Raw genomic sequence first — 22,748 nt, 5'->3', positions numbered from 1 at the left:
CATAAGTGCATCCTCCGTGAGCAGAGCTGCATCAATCTCCAGCTCCTTGCCAATAGCTTGCAGATGACTAATGGGGGTAGGTGGAGGAACATCTCCAAATGCAGGGTCTTCAGACATCTCCACAGAAAGGGGCTTGGCCTTGGGCTTCTTCTTCTTGGGCTGCAGAACCAGCTCATGGAAAGTGGGCTTAAACCCATCCCGCTGGGCCGAACTTCTGGTACACCTACGAACAGATGTTTCAATAAGTGGAGTTGGCGCCAAAGTTTTGCGTGGCCTCCTTGTAGGTGCACGCTCAGGAGGAGAAGGGACAACAGGCACAACCCTGTCAGCTTCATCCACAAATAATGCTCTAGCCACAGGTCGAGCAGGTACCGACTCCTTCCATGTCAGCAAAGGAAGGGCATCCAGCTGAAAAGCAAAGTCCCAGGTTCTCTTGGTCAAAATGACAGGCGACAGGGGTTTAGGCAGCAGGGGTTTGGGCACCTCAAACACCATTGGAGCATTCAGCAGGTTTTCAAACGAGCGCCTCCAAATCATCTCAGGCGGCAGAGGGGGACCAAAGGGAATCTGAACCACAGGCTGCTCCAAAGTGCGGACATCAAAAGGAGGAGGTTGATAGACCACAATTGCCCAATTATTAGCATCCTCCAGGTCCGGTGCTGCCATCTGATCATGCAAGTTAGCAGGTGGAGCCCCATCAATGAGAACGATAGGAGCAGGGGGCACCTGAGGTTGAGCTTCAGAACTTTGGTGAGCCGAACTAGGTTGAGCCGAGGCATTCAACACCACAGATTCTTGATCCTCCACAGCAGGCTCCGCAGCAGGTTCCTCCCAGTTGCCCCAATTGTCCTCATGCACCTCATTATGTGCGGGTTCAGGCGGAGGTGGTGGCACATCGTTCCACCCCAGAGCCGGGAAAGGAGGCGGAATAAAAGGTGGCATCTCCGGGAAGGGAACACCAGGCATGGGATGAGGATTGCCATTCATGGGCATCCAGTCTTCATCTTGGGGCATCTGTTCAGCAAAATTGCCCCCCAGGATATACAGGGGCACCATCCAAGACACCCGGGCACCACCCCAGGCAGCATAATCCATGAACACCACATCTCTTGGCACTAAAATATCTTCTGGAAAAGACGCAAAGACCAAAGTGCGCACAAGGTATGGATCCTCACTAATCCAATGCTGAAACTTCCCAAATGTGTTGACCGCTGCCCGAATACTCTCCTCATTGCGAAGATCGAGTGGAATCCCCAAGAACATGAGCAGTCCCTGACGGAAACCCTGAGCACCTCTAAACGAATCACCCTCATCGTGCTTCATAAAACGCACAAAACGATCATTGCCTAGAGGTTGGGGCGGCATCTGAAGAAGAGAAAACCTGACTGCAGCATCCCGAAGCTCGAAAAGACCCACTGATCTAATCCAAGGCTGAGCAGACCTCACCAACACCCCATGAGCTTGTAACCACTGGACCACTTCCTCTCTAGCAGCACCAATCTGATCGGGAGGGGGGATGGGCATTACCTCAGCAAGCATGAATTCCTCATGGCGGCGCACAAGTGGGGTATGTGGCGTCACATAGGTCCGAGGCAGACGAGCATCACCGCCGTCCACAATGTGATGGCCAGCCGGCACATACAACAAGGGGTCGAGAGGGAAGTTGGCCATCGGAGAGGAACAACCCGGGCTGGAAGCAGACGGCAAAAACTCCGGCGGAGGAGGGGTCTCAGGCGGCGCGGTCGAAGGCATTTTGGGATCAGGACTGATGGAACAGGCCGAAGCAGTAAATGCGGAAGTGCAAGAGGAGTCCAAGTTTGGTAAAAGCGGTGTTAGAGAGATATTCTCGGTGGGAGCTGAGCGATCCTCGGAAGTTGCAACGTTACCGGGTTTTGGTTTCCAAACCAGACCCAAAATGCTTGCAAACTTGTTGCAATCCTTTTTACCATGCCCCACCCGCAGACAAGAGGTACAACACAATTTAGACGTGCACGCCGCAGCAAAATGACCCTTAGACAAGCAAATCTGACACGTTAAAATTTCGTCGACCATGCCCGCAACCAAATTATCAAAATCTTCGTTTGCTTGCTGAGAAGATGGAATGGAAGGCCCAGAAGATAGTACCGGCTCCACCTGGACCGTGGACCGTGAAGATGACGTCCCAACATGGGATGGCACGTCCACATTCAGAGAGCCAAAATTTCCGCCCGAGATAGACGGCGACCCATCCGCAGCTGGTTGAAGATCCCTAACCGTTCCAAAAGAAATGGAGGGGGTAGTTGTCGTCCACCGGAGCTCAGCCGGCGGCGAAGGGTGGATGACCACCCGTTCATGCGCAGGAAGCGTGTACCCCGCATCCTCAACAGTTTGAATGCAAGTTTGCGTGGCCGGATAACGATAACCACGACAAGCAGGATAATTCTGGAACTGTGAAAAAGAAAGCTTCTTGGCAGGGGCATGCGATGATTTTATCGAAGATTTACGGGGCTTGGTGTGCATAGCCAACATGCCAAGGGTAGCTCGACGTTTGGAAGGGCTAACAATGATCCACTCGGCATCACATTCCAATTTCCAAAGCTTGAACTCACGGCCCCAATTTGGGCCACCATTACCCCAAAGATGAAATAAACATTTAAAATGATCACAGGAGAAAGAATGGAGCCTGAGAATGATTAAAGCCACAGCCTTGCAAGAAACTTGAAAACCAAAAACCCTCTCCGTGATCATAAAAACCATGAACTCAATAGCAGAACCCCCGATGGCCGCCTCAAGTGCCGCTGCCACCGAATCCTCAGTCAAACGAAAATCATGTCGGCCAAAAGAAATTACCATGGTGAAGAAGCCCGTGTCATCCATGGGGTGCACCGGAAAACCCGTAGATTGAAAAACCTTCTCCGCAAAAACCAGACCCTTGGAGAAGTCCAAGCCAAGGGTGGATCCATCAGCAGAACCCATAGAGATGGGTATTAGAACGTAGATCTCAGAGCGCCAGAGAGATCTATTGGAAAGGAAATGAAATTTGGTGGCTAGGGGAGGAGATCACCGGAGGTGGTGGCGATCGCCGGGGTGGGGGTGGGAGCGCCTATCATGCCGTCGTTTTAGAGTTGTGTTGTTGCTTCCCTTTAATGTTTTTTACCTGGTAAAAAACATTAAAGGGAAGCAACAACACAACTCTAAAACGACGGCATGATAGGCGCTCCCACCCCCACCCCGGCGATCGCCAATGTCGATGCTCTTGAGAGTCGGTGTCGTGTAGAGGATTGCGGTTAGCTTGACAGTCTTGACGCGCGGCACGACGAAGAGTGTTCGATGTCGGTGTACTTGATCCGGAGATGGTGTCGTCGTAGTGTCGACTTGAGCGGCTCCGTCTTGACGAGGATGAAGTTGTAGAAGAGCGGACCATCATGGTTCGGATATCTTCTTTGAGGGAACTCATGGATGTGTCGAAGTAGTCTCTTGTACGTTGCTCAGATTGTCGTAGATCGGTGGCGAGGTTGTCGATGCGATCGCCCAAAGCAAGTTGTTCTTGATGCAAAGCTTGGTGTGCACCAAGTAGTTGAGTCTTGGTGACGTAGGATGACATGTCGTCGTCTTGCTCCAAGAAGAGTGGATTGGTAGAAGTACTTGGCCTATCCATCATTTCAAACAAAGATATGTGAGTGGGAGAAAGAGAAGAACCAATACCAAATGTACCTTGACCGATGTTGAAAATGGATCAAAGATCACTCCAATGTGTAGCAAGGAAATAGCACAATTGGTACCGGTTCTCACACCTACACAAGTAAAAGCTTATGGTGGAGCTTGGTTAGGATGGTGGCACAAAATTTGATGCAATTGTAAGTGAGACTCAATAATGTTGGAAAAGATTCACAAATTTGCAAATGCAACAAGTAGACCAATAGCAATATATGGTACACAGAAACACACACGCAAATAGATAAGTGGGGTTGGGCAACCAAGGGTGAGCCAAAATGTGGAATCCACCAAGGTGCTCTTGTTGCACAACACTAGAGAGACGCTAGCACGATTGCACAATAGGCGGATACGAACTTGTGCACAACCTACTAAGCAAAAATGCAACGACTTCTATCCCAAGTATGCTATGTGTATGATGTTTCTATGCTTTGATCCAAGATGATCGAGTATGACAATCTTAATGTTGTATGATGCTATGGTTCTTGCTTATAAGCTCTTTGCTTATCGTTCCCTTTTGCTTAAAAGCTTGTTTGGCTCTTTGTTGTTTGAGCTCTTTTCTCATGCAATGCTTCACGAACCAAGATAGCAATTGTGTATGCGAAGACAACTTTTGTGACACAAGAGATGATACCAAGATATGCAACTCAATGATGGTATGTATGCTATGTAAAGTATGAACACTAATGTGCACAAGTCACGTTGCCGGCAATACTCAAAGGCTAGTCTCGATGGGTAAGCTACGCAAAAGTAAGGCCATGGGTTTATCAATGCAAATGCAAGAGAGTATGATGATATCGCTATACCAAGATGATATGAAGGTGAAGGTGATACCAATGTAGCCGTTCGTAGTAGTCCTTGGCGAAGATGAGCGGTGGTGATGTTGTTGCTGAACCGTACCTAGATAGCCGAAACACAATAGGATACGGAAACCACAACTCAAATTCTCAAAACAAAATGGGTCAAAATTGTCGGAGTTGGTAGCGGGAAAGGCTATGGTGGTGCTATGCGGAAGTGGTGGTGGTATGCGGAAGTGTATGTGGGCTCCGGAACAAAATTGGACGAAAGTTAGGCGGTAAACGGAGTGGAGGATGGAGTTGATGCTGTCAGGGGCCGGATGTCCGGGCTGATGGCCGGATGTCCGGGCTGGTTGGGCCGGATGTCCGGGCTCGGGATCCGAATAACACCGCGTGGAGAGGTCAAATCCGGGGCAAAAATTCGGAGGAATTTGTGTATGGAAATTGGGGAAAAGACGGGGAAAAGCTAGATCTACCTGCAACATGCGAAATCCGCGGATCAAATCCAACAAAACTTCATCACACCAACAAATCACAAAAAAAATTTGGGGCTATTTTTGTGGGGCAATTTTCGGGTTAGGACGGAAAACAACAAAATCAAGCTAGAAAACAAAGAGAGGGGGCTCCGAAATCGTGATCAACGTGGCTCATGATACCAAGATGATGTAGGGTGGAACCCTAGATGGCCGATCTTTCACGAAAGGAGCGGATCCCAACTAAGAACACGAGGAAAAACACGAGGGGAGGACACGAGAGAATCACTCAAACCAACAAGAACAATCACACATGTGCTAGATCCTCGAAACATAAAGAGATACACGATCCAAATCCAACAAGGGACGATACATAGGTAACCGGTTCTTCTCCGAAAGGAGGTCTTGAAGGGGGCCACCCAAGAGGGGGTCTTTAATCCAACGTGGATCGTCTCCGAAGAGGGGCCGCAGTCTCTCTCGAGGAGGAGATCCGTATGGATGAGCAATGCTCTATCTCACATATGAGCTAAACCAATGCTAACCCTAGAAAGATGGAGGAGAAAGAGTATATATAGTCTAGGGGGTCGAAGGGGTACACGGGCCTCGGCCCTTACTGTGCGCAGACAGGGGTGGCCGGATGTCCGGGCGACGGGCCGGATGTCCGGGGCTTCGAGAGAGGCCGGATATCCGGGCTGGAGGGCAAAACTTCTGGATGTTCTGTAGCGTGGCGCCGGATGTCCGGGCTTTTGGCCGGATTTCCGGGCTGGGGCCGGATGTCCGGGCCCTATAGGCTTGGGCGTCTGGGCTGCTGCTGCTGTGGTTGCTCCAGGGGCCGGTTGTCCGGGGACTTGGTCGGATGTCCGGGGCCTGGAAGGTGAACTTGCCCGTTTCCGTTGGTTCTCTTCATCCGTGAACTTGGCGGCTTGTCCGTCTTCACGTGCATCCTCGGGAGGTTCCTCTTGACACCTAATCATGCATAGCATATCGGACTTAGGTAGTAGCCATGTCTCGAGTGGGTCATATGTGATATCACTAAGGAAGGAAGTCACCTCGTTCTCGAGAGCTCTAGCTCGTGCTCGTGTCATAGGTCCTCTTGGCTCTTGATGAGACGATGGTAGGTCCATGGGGATGACCGTAGGATGCTCCTCATCAACCACCTTGTAAATACTGGGTTTATCTTTAAACTTCCACGTAAAAACAGTGTTACCTACACAAACATGTCATTTAAATATGTCGATCTGCTCATTATGAAGCATCAATTCATTTCCTGCTCATCATGAAGCAGCAAATCATTTCCGTGCTAGACCACCCATCGCGTGCGTGCACTCACAGCTGACAAAAACATTAACAAAAATTGGTAATATAAGCTTCCTTTTCTGGATCTCCAGATTCCATCAACACATACATTTGTTTGACTTTTCATGCCAAGAAAACTGCACAGAGGTGAAGGCTGATGAAAAACGAGACAGGTAGCCATTTTGTCAGCTAAGTTGATTCAGACAACGCTTGTGACAAACGGAGAGGATGAACAACGATGGCACTATACACCCTTTTTCATCCATGGAGATGATATGAGAGCAATGTGGAGAGAGATCAGAATTCAGAGAACACCGTCGTCACCTGCAAAGGACATAGGATAGTTAGGATCGATCGGCCATGTCTTCCTGCATATAACATACAAATAAACAATTGGTGTCGATCATGTGGCAGATGAAAAATGAACTCTCTTGTGTTGGATTTCAATCGTGTTGACAGTAAAGTGTAACATCAAAGCAAGTGGTTTCCCAAAATAGGCCTCGGTCAAACAACTAAAATCATGTAGAAAAGGCAATGAATCACATAATAGTGAACTCATGAAAAACTAATAAAATTATTGAGAAAAGTTCAACCCAATACCCATTTTTGTTCCAACAAGAAAAAATATGCCACTAAGAAAATCAATAACAGTCTAGTTATTGCAGGTGTCTTGCTATGTACTCCCTCTGTTCACTAATGTAAGACGTTCTAGAATGAACAGAGGGAGTAGCATGCAATCGGACATTGATGTTTCATCGAAACAAGTCACATTCTGAAGCTGAATGTTCCATAAATCATCTGAAATTTCCACCTAAGGTTTCAGACAGCAGACAAGACTCTTTGCACATAAATTTCAAAAGGGGGGAAGCGTGAGAAATTAAGGCATGCATGTGCAACATATGTTGAACTGGTCAGTGTAATCATCTACCTTTTTGTCTTAACTAGTTAGTATCTGCCGTGATGGTCATGGCGATCACCCCCAGGTCATCAGACTCACTTCAGTTAAGTATACTTTACAAGAAAAGATCACCCCCTTTCCACACTGTTGATGATTCAGATAGCATGTTACATGCATGTGTTTTCTAAAAAAAATTGAAGAATTGTTTTAGCCAACCATAAAGCTAGCTGTACTGCTACATCCCACCCACAACTCAAAACTTGCTGTTCATTTTCTCTGCTGTTGGCATCACTGAACGACCTAGCACTGAATTCCCTAGATGAATGCATAACTAGGTAGATTGTTTTGTTTCAGACCAAGAAATAGGCAGAAGTTATAATCTACGTACTGTCTAAACACATTTGTACATTTGTTTGCATTGGCAAACTAGTACTGACAGAGATCCAGATTATTTTATCTAGGGAATTCAGATTACCGCCTTCACAAGGTGCAGGGAAGGAGGGAAGAAAGAGATGGGGGCAGGGGGCGAAGTACCTTGCTCCGTTGAGCCGCCACTACGACCAAGCGCAGCCGGGGGATCGCCTCCAGCACCTCGCGCCAGCGCCGTCCTCAGGACCTCGCGGCGGCGTCCGCGGGGCCGTGGGGGAGCGGCCACTACGACCAAGCCCAGGGGGTTCGCCTCCAGGACCTCGCGGCGGCGCCTTCCTCTCGCGAGATGGGTTGGACGAGATGCGAGGGATTTACGGAGCAAATTGACAAAGTTACTAAAAAATAGGACCATAATGCCCTTCTTGATTAAACATAATTTTTTTAATTAACATGTTAAAATCAACAGTGGGAAATAATCAAAGGGGGAGTTACATGAAATTATGTAACTCGCCAATCACCGTAAAAGAGCTCATAATAATTAGTAGTAGCCTGCGCCTTTGCTCATATTATCTTTAACGATATATACTCGAATGTATGATTTCCTTCTTCCTTTTCTCATTGCCTATTGAATCTTATTCTATTCTTCTGCGCATATATGTACATTGTCTATTGTGCATTGTGGATTGTCTATCAATTTTCATCAATAGATATTGTGTCTTCTAGACTGTTTTCCATTTGTTTATTTTAAGCTGGTCTTTTTGTTTCCACAGATGAAGTTTAATCCCTTTGTCTGTGGTACCAGTGTACCACCACAGTGGAACTGACAATGGACCCATTAAACATACATGCCGCTCAATATGTTAGTTCAAGTAGACCTGGAGACTCTACTAGGAGGGTTATCTACATAAAGATCCAACGTATAATCCTGAGGCCTTTTCCACTTCTTGGTTATAGCCGGTCTGCTGTGATTTATTTTATATTTGGACTTTGTCTATTTATTTGACATAGCGGTCACCAAATCACTGTTATACTATGGAGTGATGCAGCTTTGAATTTTGTGGCAGGTGATATTCTGGAGCTTAGTAAACCTATCAATAGTTATTTTCATCGGTATATTGGTGAAGACTTGTGATGGGAGGGCACTTTAGTACTTATCAGGCTACACATGTATTGCCTTAGTAATGTTGGTCAGGTTTTCCACACTCCATGTAGATGATCAGAAGCTACTGTTTTAATAGATCATAGGGGTATATTAACGAGGACCTGCCTGATATTAATGCAAGACTTTTGCAACATCAGGGAGCATGGAAGCGGTGGCGGCAGTTGGATGCCAGGAGCTTGTTGAAATGGTCCACGCTGAGGAAAACGGCAATATCTGCTCAAATTGATGGTCTAAACATTTTTTTTGGAAATGGAGGTATACCCCCGGCCTCTGCATCATGATGATGCATGCGGCCCTTTTATTAAAAATCCAGAAAGTATCATCATAAAGGTCTTACAGCTCGCAAACGGAGCAAAACAGAGCACAAAAACTGGAAAATACAAGTGGACAAAGACAACCGATACGGTGATAATAAGGACAAGCTCCCTAGACTCCTATCCTGTTATGCGAACGCCATCCGAACCAGTTGAATATAACCCGAGCCACCATCTCCCATTGGTTGCACCCAGTAACCAAAGGCTTCCTGGAGTCCATAGGAGTGAGTAAGGACCACGTACGGATCCAAGCTGTAGCTCTGAAGATAACCTGCAAAAAAGTTAAGTTGTGTTGTCTGTTAAAAATCATATCATTTCTGCAGTTCCATATAGCCCATAGTAACGCACATATTCCAATCCGAATACGAGCTGCCGTGATCTGTTCAACCCCTGCTAACCACGTCCCAAACAAAGACGCAATATCTACTGGAGGATTGATATTAAAAGCTATATGAATCGTTCTCCAAAGTAACTTGGCAAGTGGGCATTCAATGAATAAATGTTGTATTGTCTCATCCTGAGCACAAAAACAACACCGCGAGTTACCTACCCATCGCCTCTTAAGTAAGTTGCCTTTGTGAGTATGACTTGCTTGTGGACAAACCACATAAAAATTTTAATCCGCAAAGGAACCTTAACCTTCCATATATGAAGTGACCGTGAGATGGGGCCAGAATTAATCAGATCCGTATAAAAGGATTTCACTGTAAATATCCCATTTTTAGTTAACTTCCATTGTGTTGAGTCCGGCATGTCGGAGAGTCGAACTTCAATCAATCTCTGAACCAAGTGCATCCAGGCTGTCCATCTCTCACCCACTAACGTACGTCTGAACTGGATGTTCAAGGGAATAGTTTGAAGGACGATACCTACGTAATCTTCCTTACGTTGCACAATATTGTAAAGGGTAGGATATTGTAAGGCCAGAGGTGTCTCTCCTAACCACGTATCCTCCCAAAATCTTGTTGACATCCCGTTGCCAACCAAGAATTTGACCCTACGAAAGAACATATCCTTCGTTCTCATAAGTCCCTTCCAGAACGGCGAATCAGTCGGTCTGATGGTAGCCTGGGCTAGCGTTTTCGAGTGCAAATACTTATTGCGCAGTATTTGAGACCACATGCCCTCCGGCTCTGTCTCTAACCTGTATAACCATTTGCTCATAAGGCATTTATTCTTAATCTCCAAGTTCTCAATACCGAGCCCCCCTTGGTCTTTAGGTCGACAAAGGATATCCCATCGCGCGAGACGGTATTTCCTCTTGGCCTCATCAGACTGCCAAAAGAAACGAGATCTAAAGAAATCAAGTCGCTTTCGGACCCCTTTCGGAATTTCGAAGAACGAAAGTAAAAACATTGGCATGCCGGTCAGTACTGAGTTAATCAAAACTAGTCGACCTCCATATGACATCAGCTTGCCCTTCCAGCAGCTGAGTTTTTTTTCAATTCGTTCTTCGATACATTTCCATTCTTTATTGGATAGTTTACGGTGATGAATCGGAATACCCAAGTAACTGAATGGTAAAGCACCTAGTTCGCATCCAAACAATTGTCTGTAAGTATGTTCCTCGTCTTTGGCCTTCCCAAAACAGAACACCTCGCTCTTATGAAAATTGATTTTTAAGCTAGACAATTGTTCGAATAGACATAAGATAAGTTTCATGTTACGTGCCTTAGCCATGTCATGTTCCATGAAAAGAATAGTGTCATCAGCATATTGTAGAATGGACACCCCTCCATCAACCAGATGAGGAACTAGACCCTCTACATGGCCATGTTGCTTGGCCCTGCCAATAATGACGGCCAACATATCTGCCACAATATTGAACAGAAGAGGTGACATGGAATCCCCTTGTCTCAACCCCTTATGCGTCTGGAAGTAGTGACCGATTTCATCGTTCACCTTAATTCCGACACTACCTTTCTGGACTTGAGTATCCACCTGGTGCCTCCAGGTTTCACTAAAACCCTTCATGCGCATTGCCTGCTGAAGAAAAGGCCATTTTACTTTATCATAAGCCTTCTCGAAATCCACTTTTAAGATAACCCCATCTAGTTTCTTCGAGTGAATCTCATGAAGTGTTTCATGTAAGACAACCACTCCTTCGAGTATGTGTCGTCCAGGCATGAAAGCTGTCTGACTAGGTTGAACCACTGAGTGAGCAATTTGTGTCAATCTATTGGTTCCTACCTTTGTGAAAATTTTAAAACTCACATTCAACAGGCAAATGGGTCTGAATTGTTCTATCCGGACCGCCTCATTCTTCTTAGGTAATAACGTTATCGTACCAAAGTTGAGATGAAACAACTCCAAATGGCCATCAAAAAAATCGTGAAACATAGGCATAAGATCATCTTTAATGATATGCCAACATTTCTTATAGAATTCAGCTGGAAACCCATCTGGTCCCGGTGCTTTATTCGGCTTCATTTGAGTTATGGCCAGATGAACTTCTTTTTCAGTAAACGGTGCAGAGAGAACATCGTTCTCCGCTACCTGTAATTGAGGTATATCATCAATCACAGACTCATCAAGAGCCACCGTGGAAGTATTCGGAGGTCCAAAAAGGCTTTTATAATAGTTGGAAATATACGCTTTCAGATTTTCATGCCCCACTATTGTCCCCTCGTCCTGTTCAAGCTGAATGATCTTCTTCTTCCTATGTTTACCATTTGCAACCATATGGAAGAACTGTGTGTTGTCGTCCCCTTGGACAACCTTAAGCGTTTTCGCAAGCAACGCCCACTTGAGTTCCTCCTCTCTCAGGAGAGCACGTAGGCCTTGCTCCGCCTCGGACTTAGTTCGATGCTCATTAACGGAAAGAAGAGTGGTTTCAGCCTTTACATCTAGTGCCTCAATGAGTTGAGTTAGACGTTCTTTTTTCTGCTTATAGATCCCACTCTCATTCCTGGCCCATCCTCTCAGAAATTGTCGGAGGTGTCTAATCTTATTCTGCCATCTCTCGACATGTGTCCTTCCCGTAACCGGCTTAGCCCATTCGCGTGCAATCATCTCCATAAATCCTTCTCGCTCAAACCAGCTTTGCTCGAAGGAGAAGATATTTTTGTTTGCAACATGGGTAGCCTCTCCCGAATCTAAAAAGAGTGGCGTATGATCCAAGATCGCTCTCTGCATCGCATGAACCGACACCAACGGATATTTTTGTTCCCACTCCACACTAGCAAGTATCCTATCCAGCTTTTCATAAGTCGGAACAGGTAACGAATTGGCCCATGTAAACTGTCTACCGGTGAGCTCAATTTCTCTCAAATTGAGGCTCTCGATAATCATGTTAAACATCATAGACCAACGTCCATCGAAATTGTCATTATTCTTTTCTTCTCTTCTCCGAATGATATTAAAATCCCCCCCGACTAGTAGTGGCAGATTTTCATCTCCACAAGTCCGCACTAAATCGGCAAGAAAATCAGGTTTAAATTCAGGTTGCGCTGCCCCATATACCGCAACTAGCGACCACCGGAACCCATCCAATTTTGATCTCACCCTGAATTTAACCGAAAAGTCTCCCTGCACCACATTAAGCACCTCTAATGTCTCACACCGTACTCCTAGTAAAATCCCGCCGGATCTTCCTCTAGGAGGTAGAATGTGCCCGTCAAAATCGATACCACTGGAAACTACATGTGAGCTCCTCCTTGACCCGATTTCTTCTTCTCTACTGAAGCCTGCATAGTTATAGATTTACCCCCCTCCCTCCTCCTTAGATAACTGATTATATTATGGAAGCATGGGGATGGATGTTTTGAAAATGCGCAGAATACTTTCTTCTTTAATTATTTTTCCACATGTGACATCCCTTTTATCCTGCTGAAAAATAGATAGCATCGTTCTGTTGGCGGCAAGATAAGCTTTCCTGTTTATTGGATCGGTATAGATTGATTGTGAAATTCTTAGTATAATGTTGCAAATGCAAGATCGAATGGTTTGTATAATTTTTCTTCCGCTGGTGGTTCTGCTATCTCCATCTGAAACTGGTTATGATATACATATTGATTTGTCAAAGAAAAATCATTAGAGGGATTCATGATAGGGTATATGCAATTGCGTTTTATAGTCTTTCTTTTACTCTACATCAGTGAAATATAAAATTAAGGAATTAGATATTCTTTCGTTTGCATTATTAATTGGGCTAGGGCTTGATGAAAGATAAAGCCATAAGAAGATTTTCCTTGATGTAGTCTGGGTGAGTTCGTTATATACTTTGGGTTCTGGGTTTAGGGAGTCGCCCCTGTCTCTTCATTAGCGTTTCGTGTCCTCACCAAAGGTCAGTGGCCTCCAGTTTTTTTTGTGTGTGTGTCACCGAACAGTTGTAGTACCTTCCATGGGTTCCAACAACAGCAAAAGAACTCGTTTGTAGTATCAGCTAGAGAGGTACTATACAAATTAGATTCCTCATCTTTTCTCACTTCGGCTTGATACATGATGCATCATGCTTAACTAAGGTGATTATCAACTTCTCCTTCTGTAGAAAGTGCATTATATCTGTATATTACAAATCCCCTCATTGGTCATTATCTGTTTTATATGCTGTTGTTAATCTACAGGCACTGAGTTTTTTTCCTTTCAAGTTTATGAAACCTATTCCTCATTTCATTCCAACTCGAATGCACCGATACGGATACGGGTATTAGTATCGGGCCAATACGGATACGTAAATTCGTCATTTTGAAAAAGTGCCAATACGGATACGTTTTACTATTTATTTATTAAAAAAAAGGATTCAGAATGTCAACCGTGGCCTTTTTACATGCATGGATTCCATGGTTCCCTGTCTTCTTTAGCAAATGAGCAGAAACTCTAGAGTAGCTACTCAAAGCTTCATGACCACAGTAGTCACATTTCCATTTAGTGTTGCCCCCTCCAGGTGATTTCTCTATGATTTGAACATGGCTCCACAATGGTGCCCTTAGATTTGTAGGTACAGTAGGAGGTTCAGCAGGAGGAGCCATCTGGAGGAGATGAGAAAAAAGAGATCTTCACAGACCAGAGGAGAAAGAAGAGAGGATGAGCTTGGCTGGGCAGGAAAAAGGAGAAGAGGCGTTGGTGAGGAGTAGCAGCTCGTCGCTGGCTAGACGCCGCTGCCGCCCGCCCTGGGTGAGTAGCTGCTAGGTACGCAGCCACCAGCCGCCGCCTGGTGTGAGCTCGGGAGGGAGGAAAGAAAACTGGGAGGGAAAGGAAGGGGGCATTGGGGTACTAGGGTTGCTGTCTGCCTCTAAGCTGGGCTGAGTGGTCTCTTAGATGGGTTGGGCCGTATCCAAAACAAACTGAAAAAGTATCCTTCAAGTATCTGAATTGTTTTAAACCGTTTATTAATGGATACTCCTTGGATACGTATCGGGGGCGTATCGGAGGAGTATCGGTATCGGATACGGTATCCGATACCGATTCGCTAGTTTCCTGAAGTATCGGTGCATTCGAGCATTCCAACATTTAGTCTGTTGATTACTTATGATAATAGATTACATGCAATCATTAGTCAGTACATCATTATAGATAATTAGTTATGCCAGGTTGTTGAATTTCTCTCTCCTTTGGCCAATATAAAATATGATGCATGTCATGTTAATACAGAGGGAAGGTTTAGACTCTTTCTCAACATGAACTCAGGCACACCTATAGCGACAGAGACCACATTGGTTTGCGTGAAGTAGACGATATGCAGGAAGCGATGATCTTATATGTTCCTTGATTTTATTAGATGCATATATGTGGACATCTCCTTTTTTGCCAGATAGCTATTTGAAGTTTACAACCTTATAGATTGCTCTATATATGGCAGTAAATAGTTTGTATTTTAGCGCCTTAGTTGTGAATTCGTTATAAAAGTATTCTAACTGATATTCTAACGTCGTCATGTAGAATGGACATGATCTCGCCCCTTGGGAATTGCATGCTGCAGTAAAGCAATTTGGTCAACCATATTCGATGTTCGGCGGAGTCCTTGGTCATTTCTTTGAGGAGCAGCTCCTTCTCAGGTGATTTCTTCTACCTTCTCTACTATTGATTTAACAGCTAATGCATTGTTGCTGGTTTCTGTTCTTACCCGCTAATCTACACCATGAGCATGTTCCACTACTGATCTAATAATTCATGCATTACTGGTTTTCTTTCTTGCCTACTATACTTGATAGCAGCAGACTAAATTGCCAAAGGAAGATGTGTGGGATGAGTTCACTTTCAGTTAACATGTGATCTCAAAGTTTCAGTTACGTCAGTCAGTGTTGCAGGTGTTAAAATTCAGTTTCATTGGTTAGTATTTTCTTCAGTTAGTGAAATAAGCCAACCTGCGATTTGGTCTTAGGTTGTTAGCGTACCCCATCACTTTGATCGGTTTTTGGGATGACACGATTGTCTCATGATCCCTTTCGTCGGTCGGTGTTGTGTGTGTGTTTACTTAGTTTTTTGTGATACAAACCGGTCATGACAACCACTTTATATATGTATCTACAACATTATACCTGATCGTGGCAAGATCCATCGATTTAGCAATTTTCTACAACCAATTCACAGCCACCGAATCACACAAAATTAAATATATATCCAATATTCAATATAATATATCCATGGACTACATCAGATTGGGGGAAAACCATGTACATAGTTGCAACAACCAAAATAAACTATGCTTGGACGCCATGAACTACACCCAGGACTCACAGACACATGGCTAGCAAATGAGCTTACACAATGAGGAACATCACAATGCCAAGGCAAAGTGCCACCACGGCTCATACATGCTCCAAGAGAAGCCAACACATGAGCTAAAGCGTACAGATGTACTGCATCAACAACATTTTCTAGTACTCTGCTTCAGGTAGCAACATTCAGTCATGCAAGCACCATTGGACATTCAGTTAGAAACAGGGCATTGCAACATTCAGTGTGCAAGCTGCGCCTCGGCTGCAAGGTTGCCATCACATCGAGCAGCGTCGAGGCCACTAGGTCGCCGTTGCGTGGGCAGTGCTGAAGCAGTTCGTCAGGTCGGGCTCGGATTAGAGCAGCGCCGAATCCATTGGGTCGTCCTCGCGTCGGGGTAGCGCTGAGGCCATCGGATCGCCAACGGGTGCAGCAGTGCCGCGGTCACCGGGTCGCCGCCGGATAGGACAACACCGAGGCTGCAAGGTCGTCTTTGCCGTCAAGTGGCACTGACGGCGCCGGCTCGCCGTTGCATCGGGGCAGTGCGGCCGCCAGTCGCGTGGGGAGTGGGAACGGGCCAGGTCTCCATCGCGTGGGGGCAGCGCCGCCGGCAGCCTGACGCGGTCGTGTGGTGGAGCGCCGCCAACGCCGCCGCAGCCCGGACGGCATCGCATGGTGGAGAACATGGTCGGGTGTGGAGATTTGGTGCGGGCGGATACTTCACCATTATTGTTATGGTTATGTCTATGGACATGTTTGCTACGGCTCTGTTACATCTGTTTTACCACCTTAACTGCTGCAGGTTCGTGTTCTTGTATTATTTTTTGTTTGTTTCTTAATTTCTGTAAAGTAGGTGATCTGATTTGGGATTTGCTCTTGGTCTATACAGTAGTCGCATGCACATTTCAACTTAAACATACAATCTGCTTTTAATTAAGATGCACAAGAGGGTAATCATATTGTGTGTTTAATATTTCTATGTAGTTACTTATTTCTTAAAGGTCTATGTTTGACCTTCTGTTCACCTGGTCATTCTGGTCTATTTTTTAAGTGCCAGGCTAAATCATCTGCTCAATTATTTCTTTCAACAGCATACACGATGCCAGGTCTATGTTATACTCATCCTACTGCTTATTTATATATGTGACGATTCAACATGACTTTTCTTTGGCCTTTGCATTCTTATATCATACTTTCCGTTTCACATTTGTAGTTGTTTACTGTTTCCCGTGTTTCTGAAGAATGATAACTACTAAGTACTAAGTGATACTATATAGGATGTGCTCTTTAGTATGACATAAGAACAACTAAATTTTCAGCTGTGAACTATTTTCTTCATTTTTTCCTACTTGCTCACTAAATAGTGCATTGACGTCTATTTCTTGGTAGTTCCTTATATATCCTATGTATCATGTGTCGTGGAATTGTCACGGCAGATGTCCTAGCAGAAGGACTTAGTCGTGGAGCCATCGCAGCTAGGTTAAGTTAAAAGGGTTAAAAGGGACAAAGGACACAAGAGTTTATACTGGTTCGGCCCCTTGCTGTGAAGGTAAAGGCCTAATCCAGTTTGAGGTGGTATTGCTTGGGTTTCGATTACCAGGGAGCGAATACGCTTGACCTAGTTCTTGATGTGTTGTTTCTTGTCCCTAAATCGCCGCCGGGTCGTCCCTTTATATACACAGGTTGACGCCCAGTGGCTCATGGAGTCTCGACCTGTAACATCCCAAATTTTCAATTTGGTATGTTATACATAGATCATCATTGCATATCATGTTTTATTGCATTTTGACAAATCCTCGATAAATCCTAAGCAACTCAAGGACCCTCGGAGAGAGTTGGGGATTTTCTCAAATTTTCATATTTGATTTTCATCAAATAATAAGACGAGGATTTTGGTTTTAATTATTTTTCTCTCCGGAAAAATATTTTATTTTAAATAAAACGAGAGGAGAAAACATGACTTCTCCAAAACAATTGAAATACTGGAGGAAAAATGTTAAAATCATTATTTGGAATTTATTTGGATTTTATTTGCAATTTTTATTGCATTAAAAATATTGCATGTTTTCAAAATATTTATTTTAATTTAAAAATATGTTCACCCTATTCTAGATTTTCTAACTAGACGGGGAAAATTTGTTTCATATTTTTCCGATTTTTATTTATTTTTCTACGTATTATTTTCCGCGGAACTTATTTAAAAAAAAACCTAGATCGGTTTTTTTTCGGTTTTATTATTTTGCGAGCTTTCACCGAACCGTCCGTTTTAACGAACGCGTTCGTCGGTTTTTCTCTGTTAACGAACGTCCGTTATTTAACCGTTCGTCCGTTTTTCTTTTCGTCGGATTTTCTCGTTATTTTCTCAGATTCGATCTCTGATCAAATCTTCGATTCTGTTTATTTTCTCGCTCGTTTATCGGAATCAGGCGATTCAAGCGCCTAGAGTTTTGTCTCGAAATTCTCTTTCCGTTTAATCTACTCAAACAAGTTTTTGTTACAGTAAAATTTGACCTAGATCCAGATTAGCAAACGAAGTTTCTTTCTTTCGCCGTTTGACTTTCGTTGCTTCTTTCGAGTTGATTCTTTTTGCAAACCGGAGTTCTTAAGTTGAACTTTCTGGTTGGTTCTTTCATTCGAGTATTACCCGTGCATTAGATGAGTACTGATTGTATGCTTGTTTGTTTGCGATAGAGTACCCGGAGTGTGCCGCTTGTTACTTCGACTCGCTAGGTTTTGCGGATCATCAGCAAGGCAAGTAACACTTTGATCATACCCCGTTCATACCCAGTTTTATTGCATTAGATCTGTTTTCCTCAAACACTTGCTTGATTAGGATCTAATTAAACTGTGGGTATTGGGAAGTAGTTGAGGTAGTACCTATTACCTGTTTTCTTATCAAACCCTTGGGAGTTACTTCTACGTTGCTTTTATTATTGCCATGCTATGCTCGTAGACGTGGATTGGGTTTGAGTGACATTCATGACAGATGTGAGATGTTTATTAATGGTTCAACTTAAGGTGGCAACTAAAACTCACATCTGGGTGGATTGAGGCACCTGGAGAACCCAGTGTTGTCTGTATGTATAAGGTCCGCCACCCAGGCTCAAAGGGATCATAAGATTGTTCATGCTAGAAACTTCCGTGTGCAGCCACAAGCTATTATGGGCTCTAGCATAGCTGAGTAGGTTACATGATCTCTTGAAGAGGTGGACTAGCAGATGTAGGGGAAAGTAGGTGTACCGGTCCATCTAGAGTAAAGAGTGATTGTTTCTGAAAGACTGTGTCTCGGTCATCCGTTTCTCAAACATCATGCAGTGCGAGAATCAAGCGGAGGCGATCGAGTCTTGTGGGGAAAAGTGCGCAAACCTCTGCAGAGTGTACAAACTAATCATGGTTAGCCGTGTCCCCGGTTATGGACAACTTGAGTATCTAGTACCTGGATTATCATTTGAATCTCATCACCGTGATACTTATAATTAATTTTGTTGGGTTAAAGATGATACTTAAATGGGATTGAGTTGGAGGTACCTTCTCAATGTTTCAACCACCATGATAGTTAAATAAAATTTATTCCTTTTGAAGTAGGATAAAATTGGCTTTTCGCAAAACTGTAACCATAGAGCTTTCCACCAGCCATATATGCATGTAGTATAGCATTATTGTTGTTCATTACTCTCTATGTGTTACTTTGCCAGCATATTCTATGTGCTGGCCCGTTTCCGGGCTGCAACGTTTCATGTTGCAGACTTTTCAGACGACGAGTAAGGTGCTTTAGGTCGTGGTCTTATACTCAGTGATGCCGCTGGAGTGATGGACTCACTTATCTTCCAAGTCTTTCGCTGTTATCGTGTTAGATGGCCTTAAGCCATGTTTATCATACTCAAACTCTTCGGAGTTATTTGATGTAATAAGTGTGTGATTGCTACTCTGTTATAAATCCTCCATTTGTACTGTGCGTGTCAGCATTACTGATCCAGGGATGACACTGGTGCACAGCAGCACAGGCCATTTGAGGTGTGGTCGCTACACGACCGGCTTATACAACGTGTCCGGCTCGGTGACTAACGACTCATGCCTTACAATACAAGTCACACATATATGGCGGTTTACACCTACGGGCCGTAAACCGCCATTGGACTCCGGCCCTTCAGTAAGCCTGCTTCATGGACCGCCATCTTCAACATCTTCATAGGCTTTTGTTAATGATGAATCATCAGTGGTATGACCCGGCCCCACCTGGGCGGGTCATACCCAATAACTATATCCCCAACATTAGGCCCCAGGTTGATTTGAATTTGTTCATGTCAATCTTCAACACCTAGGAAAATCCTTCTTCATTTATTCTTGCGAGACCCTCTAACCTGCCGTGACGTCATCTTCTAAGATCGTGGTAACCCGCCGTGACGTCACCTGTCTTTAATGTTACATAAATCCCAAATCTTAATATATCTTCTCTTTTAATGAACCTCCGAAAATCAAGGCGTCCGCGCTGTCACATATCCATTTTTTGGCCTCCTTGATTCCCGCGCATGCCAATTATCCTTTCGACGTTATAATAGGGCCAGGGGTCCCTTTCACTTTCCCCCCTTGCCTCTTCGTCTCTGTCTTCCTCCTCGCGTTGCTCCAGCGCCCGAGCTCCGCCGCCGTCGTCGACCTCAGCTACTGCCTCGACAACGGCCCTGCATCAACCTGATTTGTCCAGAGTTCGGTCCCGCGCCTACGTCGTTTAACAGCTCTGGCGAGTTTTCCTCCTTCCCTTTCCTCTAGATCCCATTAGGGTTTCCTTCGAGTTCGTTGGAGTTCATCCTTGTTCTTCGTTGTAGCTTGTAACTTTTTAATCCGAACTTGGTACCTCTCATGTGCGGTGGTAGCTGTAATATTCATTTTCGCTACCAGGGCATCTCCTTTTGCATAAAAAATCCGATCTGGACATATGAACTTCTCAAGCACCGTAATTTAGGTCTGTATATTTTTTCATTATCTGAAGTGCCGTAGATCCAAAGTCATAGCAAACTTGTTTTTTATCACTTAGCAATTTTTCCTTTCTCAGGTCTGTAACTCAATATTTGTACGGGCGGCTTAACTTTAGAAAGCATAACCCGCCAGGTATCATTAGTCCCCTCTTAAGCCGCCAATAGCTTATCTTTATAATTTCAATGCCATCTTCCGGTTTACCACTTATGCATGCTTCATTATTATTCACCTTGTACCTCGTCAACCGGCTTAACCATAGAATCTTGAACTGGCACAAACTTTCTTTCAGCTCATCAATAATGGCTAAGACATATTCTGCTTGTAACTGGGTCCAATCCCGGGTTACTGAGGAGGAACTGAACAACTACGTTGCAACTGGTGCTTTAGCCAAAAAAGAAGTCATTCACTAGAGGGTCCCTAGTGAAGAATTTCCTCCTGAACCCAAGGACGGAGAAGTAATTGTTTTTGCTGATCACCTGAGTCGGGGGTTCAGTCCACCCGGCTCAAAATTCTTCCGTGATGTGCTTCATTTTCTCCAACTTCACCCTCAGGATATCGGACCGAACTCTGTGTCCAACATTTGCAATTTACAAGTCTTCTGCGAAGCTTATCTTCAGGAGGAGCCCACAATTGACTTATTCAGAGAGTTCTACTATTTAAACCGCCAGACTGAGTTTGTTGATGGGTCCAATACTGAACTCGGCGGGGTGTCAATTCAAAAGAGGAAAGACGTCAGCTTTCCCTATGCTAAGCCGCCAAGTCATCCTAAAGACTGGAACCAGACTTGGTTCTACTGTCAAGACACATCTCCAGCCGACGAAAATCCCTTACCGGGTTATCGCGATCACCGGCTTAGCAAAACGCATCCACTCCCCTCACTGCTCAGTGCAAAGGATCGGGCTAAATATGCACCAGCATTCTCAAAGCTCAGAGCCCTTATGGCCAATGGTTTAACCGGCGTCGACCTTGTCCGGTGCTGGGTGTCCTGGAGTATCTTGCCATTAAGCCGTCGCCCTGGCTTAATGTGTGAATATACTGGCAATGTGAAAGATCCTGAGCGCCACTATGACATCCAACTGTCCGATGTAGAAATCAATGAAGCCACCAAGAAATTGCTGAACGAACCTTTAAAAGAATGCAGCAAAACAGGACTTAGTCCTTTTAGCACCTTCAACAAGCCGCCAGTCGTAAGTTTGCACACCTTCTGCTCCATCAGTATTTTCAATAATTATGCCCACTCATAATCTTTTTGACTTTAACAGGCTGATTCTCCTTTTTGGAAGAAGAAACCGCAAGATAAGCCGGCTAAACCGGCTCGTACCAAAACAAAGATCACCAAGAAACCTGCCAAGAAGAAGACCATCGAACCCGTCGATGTAAACATTGATGATGACGATGATGATCATGAGTCAAAGGTAGAACTTGACTCTCTTGGCTCGTTTTTTATACATCTCATTGACAATGATTGTTATCAGGATGACGCAGAGCCCAGCCGTGCTGGTGACGCAGAGGTAATTATTCTTTCCTTCGGCTCAGAACCTCTGCCAACACAGAAAACCCGACAAGCAAGCCGGAAAGTAAGATTTTCCCACCCTCTAGCTCACTTGGATCCCAACTTTCTTTTGAAGAAACATCAACACGAAGCTCGCCGCACCACCCAGCATAGTGGCAGTGTGATTACTTCCTCTGGCTTATCGAACACACGGTTCGCAAAACGCCGCCCAGAGGTCTTACATATTTCTGATATACTTTATCCCAAGGCGGGTCATTTCCGCCATCCTCTTAACTCGTCTGATTCAAATTATCAGGGGACTTCTCATTCCTCTTTTGGCGAGTCAACTTCTCAATTCCCCGCTTTCAAGACTATACTCGGGTAAGAATATGCTCAATTATTTAGACCTTATACCTGATCATTGCACTGACCTCTTTACACTTCTTATTTTCAGGGGCCAGGCCAAACCCAGCAAGAAGGCCAAGCTGAATAAGCCGGTCAATGACGCCAACCCGTCTGAACCAGAAAAACAACAATCAGAACCTTCTAACCCGATTGCTGAGGCCACCCTTGACGATCCACCACCACGAGACCATGGAGTCTCCCTAGATGATATGGATGTT

The 22,748-nt window shown here is 44.8% G+C and overlaps 1 long non-coding RNA gene across 1 annotated transcript; it reads right to left on the bottom strand.

Moving 5' to 3' along the window:
- Positions 1–6,307: 6,307 nt before the first annotated feature.
- Positions 6,308–8,124, bottom strand: LOC120964456 (uncharacterized). Its single transcript, XR_005756830.3, has 2 exons — positions 7,692–8,124; positions 6,308–6,583 (listed from the first exon to the last, which is right to left on the bottom strand). It is a non-coding gene; the product is annotated as an uncharacterized lncRNA (long non-coding RNA).
- Between the last annotated feature and the right edge of the window lie 14,624 nt (positions 8,125–22,748).

This window comes from Aegilops tauschii, chromosome 5 (genome assembly GCF_002575655.3).
Source record: "Aegilops tauschii subsp. strangulata cultivar AL8/78 chromosome 5, Aet v6.0, whole genome shotgun sequence".
NCBI classification, from domain to species: Eukaryota; Viridiplantae; Streptophyta; class Magnoliopsida; order Poales; family Poaceae; genus Aegilops; species Aegilops tauschii.
Note: the sequence above shows the minus strand (reverse complement) of the source record. Positions and strands in the feature narration are given on the sequence as shown.